Here is a 9,395-nt window from a genome sequence, read left to right as displayed (position 1 = left end):
CGATTGATAATTTCTCTTCTTTTAAGAAATCAAAGAATATGTCCGCACCTAAAAGTAAATCAATTTTACCCGGAACACCAAATGAAGGGTCGGCCAGTTTTATATTCTCTGGAATTTTTTTTACTTTTATGTGTTCTGTGGGCACATTCGACACAATCTTTTCTACAACCATAGTGTCTAAACATTCTTTTATATTGTGCCCTGTTTTAAGACATTTGGTGCATAATTTGTGTTTCATTACTTCATCCCATTTGTCTTGTGTAGAAAGAGCTTTAAATTTATGACAATAAAATATATTATGTGAATTATTACATCCCATTATGCATTTAAATTCTGCATTTTGAAATTTTGGTGATGTTTTTGAAGCTTGCGCTGCTTCTAGTGCATTCCCTTCAGAAACATCTGTAGTGAATTTAAGGTAGGTATTTCCTTAGAATTTTTAAGGGAATTTTCATACCTAAGTCTAAAATTGTTGTCTAATTTTTGCACAAGCGTATAATTTAATAAAGCTTGTAGCAAATTATCTGCAGACAAACTGAGGCTTTCCAATGCTTGTGTACTTTCAGAAATTTTTTCTTGAAAATTTCGTACACTAAAAGCAGTCTGTCACTGAAAAATTTGTCGAGGTTGAAGGCAAATTTGCAATACAACTTGCAGCCGATCCTCTTAATTTTGTTTTTAAAATACACATTTTATATGTGTCTGAAACATTTTGAGATACTACGAGTTGCTCAAACAATTCTTTAAAAGTTTGCCACTGAGCGTAATCTCCTGAAAAAATGGGAATGTCTACTTGAGGCAGCGTAAAATTAGTAGCATTTTTCTTGCTAATGGATTTTAATTTAAGTTTGTAAAATCTATTTCTTAAATCATAGAATTTACTCGTTAACTCATCATTTTCGTGCTGGCTAATAAATTCAAGCGTTTTTTCTATAAGTCTCTCTACACTGTCTAGAGAGACTATTTCGTTTAATTCGCAGTCTTCAATATTCTTTTCTAATTCTGTTAATAAGAATTGAAGCCTGCGAACTAAACCAGGATTTGGAAGGCATTCCATTTTCCTGGGAGCACTATTTTCTTTAATAATAGCGATCAATTCGCTTAACTTGGCGTGCGCTGTCAAATAAACTACCGAACCTTCTACGTCATTTTTAAAATAATTTTCTTTTTTATTTTTGGGATCTTTGGACAATTCTAAATGGTTTCGTTGAAACTCTGACCATTTTTTGTCCAAACTATCTAGGAGTCTTTCCAAATTTTCTAAATCTTATATCCATACTCATGGACTTAAAATGAAGTTTTTGCAGTTCTTCTGCTAATTTTATTTGGTTCTCCATTTTCCCAAAAATAAAAAAAAAATAATATAATAATAAATAATATATACAAATGAATTAAAAAAATTCAAAATGTTCTTACCTTGATTAGAATGTGGATTATTGCCGGAAAAATACGTGCCGCCAATGAACACAACACTCACTTCTCACTTTAATATTATTATATAATATGATATATTAAAAAAATATATATGTGTATATATATATATATTTTTTTTTTATATTAAAAAGGAAAATATTTTTTTTTTTTTAAAACGCACTTTTTCACTTCAAATAAAATATTTTTTTTTAACACTAACTATCACTGTTACTGCACTCGCGTGTTTCAAAAACTACGGGGTCACCACTGATAAAAATAAGACGCGTTTGGTTCGGATTTAAAAATGTACTCAGCCCTGGTTGCCCAGAGCTCCTTTATTTATAAAATTTCTTATCCTAATTTGTGTATGCACCACATGCAGAGTACATACACCAATCTTAATACTAATCTATTGTACATACCGAAGTATGTACACATATCTTAAACATAAGTGTTCTCAACGGCATACACACTATTTCTTATCTTTTAATAGTTTAGGATCATTTCCGTTCCCTTACATTGAGTGCATTAAATATTGCAGTCTCTAATCAATATGCCTGATCAAATATATTGAACAGATACATATACATATAATACATTTATATGTGGCACGTATGCATTTATATGCAATACGTATGCACTCAACAATTAACAACAAAGATATTTACTTATGATAACATATTGACTTAAGATATGTATTTAGGCAATTGAATACAAATGTGCATGTGCACTTGAAAACAACCCTATACCATGTAACATAAACAATACCCGAAATGGGTATTTGTACATATTTATATTTATGACTGTATTTTTATGTGTTAGCTATAATGCATACAAATATTTGACATATGAGATCCGTTTCTATACAGATTTATCTCATTTACAATTGTAGCCGTTAAGAACTGTTCAGAAATCTGAACACTTCTCCGATGTTATGTGGTTTGCCTTTTTGAGCAATTAACAAAGAGATATTGTACGAAGCTCGAAGTCCGTCGTCATCTTGCTTAGCAGCCGCCGAAAATAGTTTTGCTACACTTGGCTGAGTATTATGCTTCTTCTCTAGGTCTTGAAAATATGCTACATTCTTGTCTCTTATCTGGATGCATTTTATTCAAATGATCTTGCAGTCTTGAAGGCTTCATTGCTTCATTCGAAAATACACACAGATACATAGAAGAAACAAAGGCGAGGATGGGTTTGTGGGATTTTCAATGAATCCGAATTTAATGTATTCCGCACAGTATTGCCGTATCTTCTTTTTTACTTCCGACATTGTTTTGCTTTGAGAAATACGTTTAACTTCGCGAGTATTGTAAAGGAGGCGTAAGTAATGCTCATCTATTGCGCGCAAAACCACAAATGAATAAAAAAATAAATATTACATTGTTTATATAGGAATGCTTAAGCACAATTATTATACAGTAGTCCAAAAATATGAATTCTTATTTTTCCTAGAAATACATTTGTAAAAAAAAGGATCTTTCTCCTTTTCGAATTATCTTATTTTTCCCAGAAATACCTTTGTAAGAAACGATAAAGATCCTTTTTTTATTTTCCACATAAAAGATTTAAGGAGTTCAAAAGCTCAAAACGTGCCCTACATCAGCTACTTACCCGACGTCATTTCGCAAGTGATAAAATAAATTATTCAAGAGCTCAAAGCATGCGCTACATCAGCTCGAACCTACCTACCCTAAACCTTTGCGCAAATGATTATATTATGAATACAAATGCCCACATACAGATTTGGCAATGGCAATAGCAATACGTTTGACAGTTAGTATTCTATAAATTCTATCCTGTCGAGATGCCCCGTTATGAAACGGAGCGACCGATTGACATGATTTTCATTTTTTCTATATTCAGTAAAATAGGACAGATATATGAACTACGCGGAGAGAAATATAGAACCGAGTTTGAGCAATCTTTTAATTCATATTAGTTGATGTTCACAAGTTGTTGTTGAGAGTCGAGTGCTCATGTAGTCGTTGTCAAGAGGCCTAACAAGCTAAATAAAATTATAAATAAACCCCAGACCTCTACACAACGAACCCATTTGCTTTCTGGGTCTCTTACCGCCCCGCTTGACACCTGCAGCGCACACAAGGGGGCGTTATCGCCCACTTTGGGAAACACTGGCTTAGAAGGTCATGAAAAGTTGTTCTTTTCAATCTGCGCCTGCTATTTTTAGTCCCTCCTAGTTGTCGGGCTTCAGCGTTTACGTGGTTTTGCAACCTTGTGGCATGTTTCGATGCCGTTTCGCGAATGACTTCCCGCACTATTTTTATGTGAAGATCACGATGTAGATCTGAATTCCGTATGTACCACGGGGCATTTACAATTTTTCACAGAACTTTATTTTGAAATCTTCGCACCATTTCGATGTATAACGGTGCAGCGCATCCCTATAGTTGAATTCCGTATGTCCAAATCGGCTTTAATGTTTGATTGTAGACTAAAACCTAGGTTGTTAGGTGTGATTTCTTGCCGATTAACCAATTTATTTTGTTGTATTTTAGTTTCAGTTCTGCAACTTTTCTTTGTATAGTATATGCTCCTTCCACTTTATCTTTGCATCCAGCGTCAAACCAAGATATTTCGCCGAGGTGGAGTAAGGAATTACTTCATTCCCAATATATAAGGGGATATACATAGCAGTTTTGTTAGTGAACTTTATATGTATAGGCTTCAACTCGCTGAGAATAATGTTCCATTTTTGTGTCCATTCTACAATTAGGTTGATTGAAGACTGCATTCTGTTCGACGACTCTATTTCATTTTTACCAGTAGTAATGATGTAGGAATCATCTGCAAATGTGGCGATTGTGCTGTTTGGCGCCGTAGGCATATCGCTAGTAAACAAAATGTATAAGAGTGGTCCCAGGACACTTTCTTGGGGTACACTTGCTTTTATTCGCTGTAACATAGTATATGATTGTCCCTGTTTGATTCTGAAATAGCGATTGCTCAGGTAAGAGGCAAGTAGTTCAGTTAGAAGCTCTGAAAAGAGAAGTCTTAATTTATGTAGTAAGCCATGGTGCCATACTCTATCGAACGCCAGGGATACGTCAAGAAAAACCGCTGTGCAAATTTGCATCGCATCCTCAATTATATCTGTTATTCGATGAACTTGATCGATTGTGGAATGTTGCGATCTAAATCCAAATTGATGAATTGGTATAAGGCCACTTTCTTCAATTATGTTCTGAAATCTTCCTATAATTACAACTTCAAGTAGTTTGGACAAAAGATTGGACGATATGATGATGCTTCCTGTGCGCTTTTCCCGGGTTTTTGTACCATAATGATTTCAGATACCTTCCATGACAATGGATGTAAATTTTTCTAATGCTTTTCACGTTAGATTTTTTAGTACATCAGCTGTCACCAAGTCGTTTAGATCAACTTTTAATTATATTTTCCACTTCTTTAATTGTTGCTGGCTGAATTTCTTCTACGCATTGCGATCCTTCCAGATGCGGTAAAGTTTCATAGAACAGAAGAGGACTAAACGTTTGGGTGAGTTTCTCTGAAAAAACTTCCGCTTTTTCTTCTTCGCTTTTGTCCCGGGATCCGTTTGGCTTTCTGAGAGGTGTATTCGACAATATTGGTTTCCTAGCATTTTTTACAGCTTCCCAAGAAGAATAATCCGTATGTTTGTTTGGCGTTAATTTCTGAATGTAATTAGAAAAATTTTGATTTGTAAATAATTTTATTTTAGTGCTGAGAATCTTAGTTAAATTGTTCAGTTCTGTTTTATATTGGGGAAATCGCGTGATTTGCCATTTTTTACGTAGCTTTCTCTTTTTCTTTATGAGATCTAAAATGTCTGATGGATATTTAGTATAAAAGTTTTTTTGTTTAGGAACAGGAGTACTTTTCCAAGCCGATTCCTGAATAGCTTTCGTAAATGTATGAACTTCATCTTTTAACATATGTTGTGTTGTTATATTTACTTCAAAATCAATATTTTTGTCGAGCATAACTTTGAAATACTCCCAATCCGTATGTCTATTAGAATGATAAGGTGGTATGTCCATTTCAATTAGATGGGCATTTAAGATTAGATATATTGGCGATTGGTCCGAATTTAAGTCCAATCCATTTTCCATGGTAATGAAGGTCTTGGATATTTGGCGAGTGATGAAAAAGTCGATCAAGTCAGGTAATTTTCTTGTGTCGGAAAGCCAGTAAGTCGGCTTGCCAGTAGACCTTAAGTCGCATCCAGTGGTTATAGCAGCTTTAAATAGCTCTCTCCCCTTCGGTGTCGTACCTCTTGAACCCTATTGTGAGTATTTTGCGTTAAAATCACCATTCATGATGAATTTCCCATGGTGTTTTTGTATAAGTTCTGTGTACAAGTCCATTTTGATATTGTGTCTAGGTGGGCTATATATTGCTGTAATGCTTATTTTTTTGAAACTAGATTCAACCAATATGGTCGTGGTTGGGAATTCTGGGACACTTATATTAATTTTTTCGTAGTGGGGAATATTATCTCTGATAATTATGGCACTCCCCGCTCTCGCATTGTTATTTGGGTGGTTCGTGCTATACGTCTTGTAATTTTTGAATCTAACGAAAGTCTCATTTGTAAAATGAGTTTCTGATATAAGACTAATTTCAATTTTTTTAACATGGATTAATGTCTCTAATTCTTTACTACGTTTGAGCAAGCCATTTGCATTTCAGGTCATAATTTTCATCGGTTTGATTTTTGCGCCCTATTTTCGTTGTGCTGTCGCTCTAGTTTAGTAAGACGTTCGTGGGTAAGTCTATTTTGCTCTTCTGGCTTGTTAAGCTTGTTGAGGATTAACGAAAAATTACCGGTAATATCACCAGTGGCAATCGTATTTGTTTGATTTTCAGACATATTTTATTGAACTTTATTAGCACCTTTAGTTATGCTGGCATATGAGGGCTTTCCAGATTGATGATTTATATTAGAGACTTCCTTCGGAGGAGAGGCGGAAGCGGTTGTACTTAAGCGGTTTGGTTCATATTTATGCTGTTTATTTTTCTCAGTCGCGTTATTAATTTTTTGAAGTTGCTTTGCAACTTCACATCTCCTATAGTTCGCATGGTGATTTTGACTACGGTTACAGCATTTGGGCGGTAGTTCGGCAGGTTTTGTGCTGCTTGGTGTTGTATGATTTCCGGCGCACTTACATGTTAGCCTACTGATAAATTTAAAAAACAATGAACGTGAAATACACTCTTTACTTCAAACAAGCAAGCAGAACCGGTCTAAACCGGATAAATCCCTGATCGTATAAAAATAATATTGGGTTGTCGAAAAAGTCTTTTCGTATTTTTAATAAGCTTCAACTTATTTTTTTTATATTTATAATAATAAATAAATAAATAAATATGTACCATTTTGGTCGACCACTTTTTCAATTTTTCCGCTACAGACATTATTCCATCTGTGTAAATCGAAATTTCCTGAACGGAAGCGAGCGAACCATTGTTGAGCTATACGAACTGAGCAACGTCTCCGTAAACTTCACACATGTCATTGGTGGCTTGGGTGGCATTCTTCCCTTTCTTATACAAAAATGTCAAAATATAACGAATTTTTCATTATTTTCTTTTATTATCGAACAGCTGTAACTTTTTTTCAACTTCCCCGAATTTAATTTTTTTTCGGTTAAATGAAGCTTAAAATCTCACCTTACCAACACTATATGGTATGACACAATGTGATTGGTAGCACTGGAGATATGCGACTGCAACATCTATTGACAAAATACAGAAAGACTACCCAGCCTACATATGCACATATGTCCAATCGTATAACACAACTTTCATTATTTTCTTTTATTATCGAACAGCTGTAAATTTTTTTCAACTTCCCCGAATTAAATTTTTTCGGTTAAATGAAGCTTAAAATCTCACCTTACCAACACTACATGGTATACAAAATACGGAAAGATTACCCAGTATAAATATGTACATACATATGTATGTCCAATCGTATAACACAACTTTTATGGGATAGTTTTACTACAATCTCCTGTTATGCTAATCTAATCAAACCATTAAGGTCCATTCAAACAGAGTTTTAGAGAAATAACATCGTGTATAGTCCTGCCGCTAAGGGAAACATGCCCTGTACAAAATATTTTGTCTTAATGAATATTTTATGACAGTTGATACCTTTTCATTGGGGGCGTTTTTTATGTGGCGGGTCCCAAACCCAGTGCTCAACCTTGTGTAGGGGATATTTCGCCTTCTCACTTTAGCTCGCCTTCGGACGGATGTTCTTAGGCTACCCAGAGGATACTTGGTCTAAAACCGGAAGTCGTGAATGGCGATCAGAGAACTTTCCTCACTTGCGTAAACTTCTACACATGACTCCATCCTCCAATATCAACTACCTCGGATGAGAGAACCCCCTTTTGATGACGACCACAGCAAACGAAATAAGGATTATGAATTGAGGGCATGCACCTGGAAAGTCCGGTCCCTTAATTGGGAAGGTGACGCTGCCCAGCTGGTTGATGTCCTCGTTAAAGTGAAGGCTAACATCACCACGGTCCAAGAAATGCGATGGACGGGACAAGGACTGAGACGAGTAAGTCCTTGTGGCGTTTACTAAAGTGGCCATATAAAGGAGCGCAGGTTTGGTGTGGGATTCGTGGTAGGAGAGAGACTCCGTCGCCGAGTACTATCATTCACTCCGGTGGATGAACGTCTAGCATCAAAGCGAAGTTCTTCAACATATCGCTGATTTGCACCCACGCTCCGACGGCCAGGGTGGGCAAAGAAGGTATCTTTGCGCTACGGTCGGTAAATTCATCCTCCACGACGAAACAACCCCAAATGTGTCGAGGCTGATCGACTTCGCCGGCACCCGAAATATGGTTATCTGTAGTACTAGATTCCAGCATAAGAAAGTTCATCAAGCCACCTGGCTGTCTCCGGATCGAAAAACCACCAACCAGATCGATCATGTTGTGATAGACGGAAGACACGTCTCCAGTGTTTTAGATATGCGTGCCCTCCGAGGTCCTAACATCGACTCGGACCACTACCTTGTTGCAGCCAAGATTTGCACCCGCCTCTGTGAAGCAAAAACGCACGTCAACAAACACAAGGAAGGTTTGACGTCGAGAAGCTGCAATCACAACAGGAGCTTGCACACCTGCACTTTGAGAGCACTCGACAACAACTCGGTATAAGGGAGCTGTGGGACGGCATTTCAAACTCCTTACGTACGGCTGCAACCGAAACTATTGGTTTTCGGAGAATGCAAAAGAACAGCTGGTATGACTGGGAGTGCCGTGTCGCAGCGGAGAGAAAACAGACTGCCTACCTCGAAACTTTACGATCGACCACAACACTTTCGAGATGGGATAGATTCCGAGAGTAGAAGAGGGAAGCGAGATGCATTTGCAGACAGAAAAAGGAAGAGGCCAAAATGCGTGAGTATGAAGAGCTTGACAAGCTGGCCGACATGGCTAATGTTCGAAAATTCTACGAAAAGATGCGGCGGCTAACAGAAGGTTTTAAGACCGGAGCATACTCGTTGTAGAACCCCCAAAGGTGATGTAGCGACCGATGCCTAAAGCATACTAAAATTATGGAAGGAACACTTCTCTAGCCTGCTGAATGGCAGTGAAAGTACAACGCTAGCAGAAGGCGAACCCGATTCCCCAATCGATGAAGATGGAGCAGACGTTTCATTGCCCGACCATGAAGAAGAATACCCGCCTGAAAAACAAAAAATCGGCGGGGGCGATGGATCGGCGAAAACCTGATAAGGAGCATGCATCAGCTTCTTTGTAAAATATGGTCGGACGAAAGCCTGCCCAACGATTAGAATTTAAGTGTGCTCTGCCTAATCCACAAAAAGGGAGACCCCACAATCTGCGCCAACTACCGTGGGATAAGCCTCTTCAACGTCGCGTATAAAGTTCTATCGAGCGTATTGTGTGAAAGATTAAAGCCCACCGTCAACAAACTGATTCGACAGCACG

Source organism: Bactrocera neohumeralis, unplaced genomic scaffold, assembly GCF_024586455.1.
Source record: "Bactrocera neohumeralis isolate Rockhampton unplaced genomic scaffold, APGP_CSIRO_Bneo_wtdbg2-racon-allhic-juicebox.fasta_v2 cluster11, whole genome shotgun sequence".
NCBI lineage: Eukaryota > Metazoa > Arthropoda > Insecta > Diptera > Tephritidae > Bactrocera > Bactrocera neohumeralis.
The sequence above is the reverse complement of the archived record's forward strand: the minus strand, read 5'-3'. Positions refer to the sequence as shown.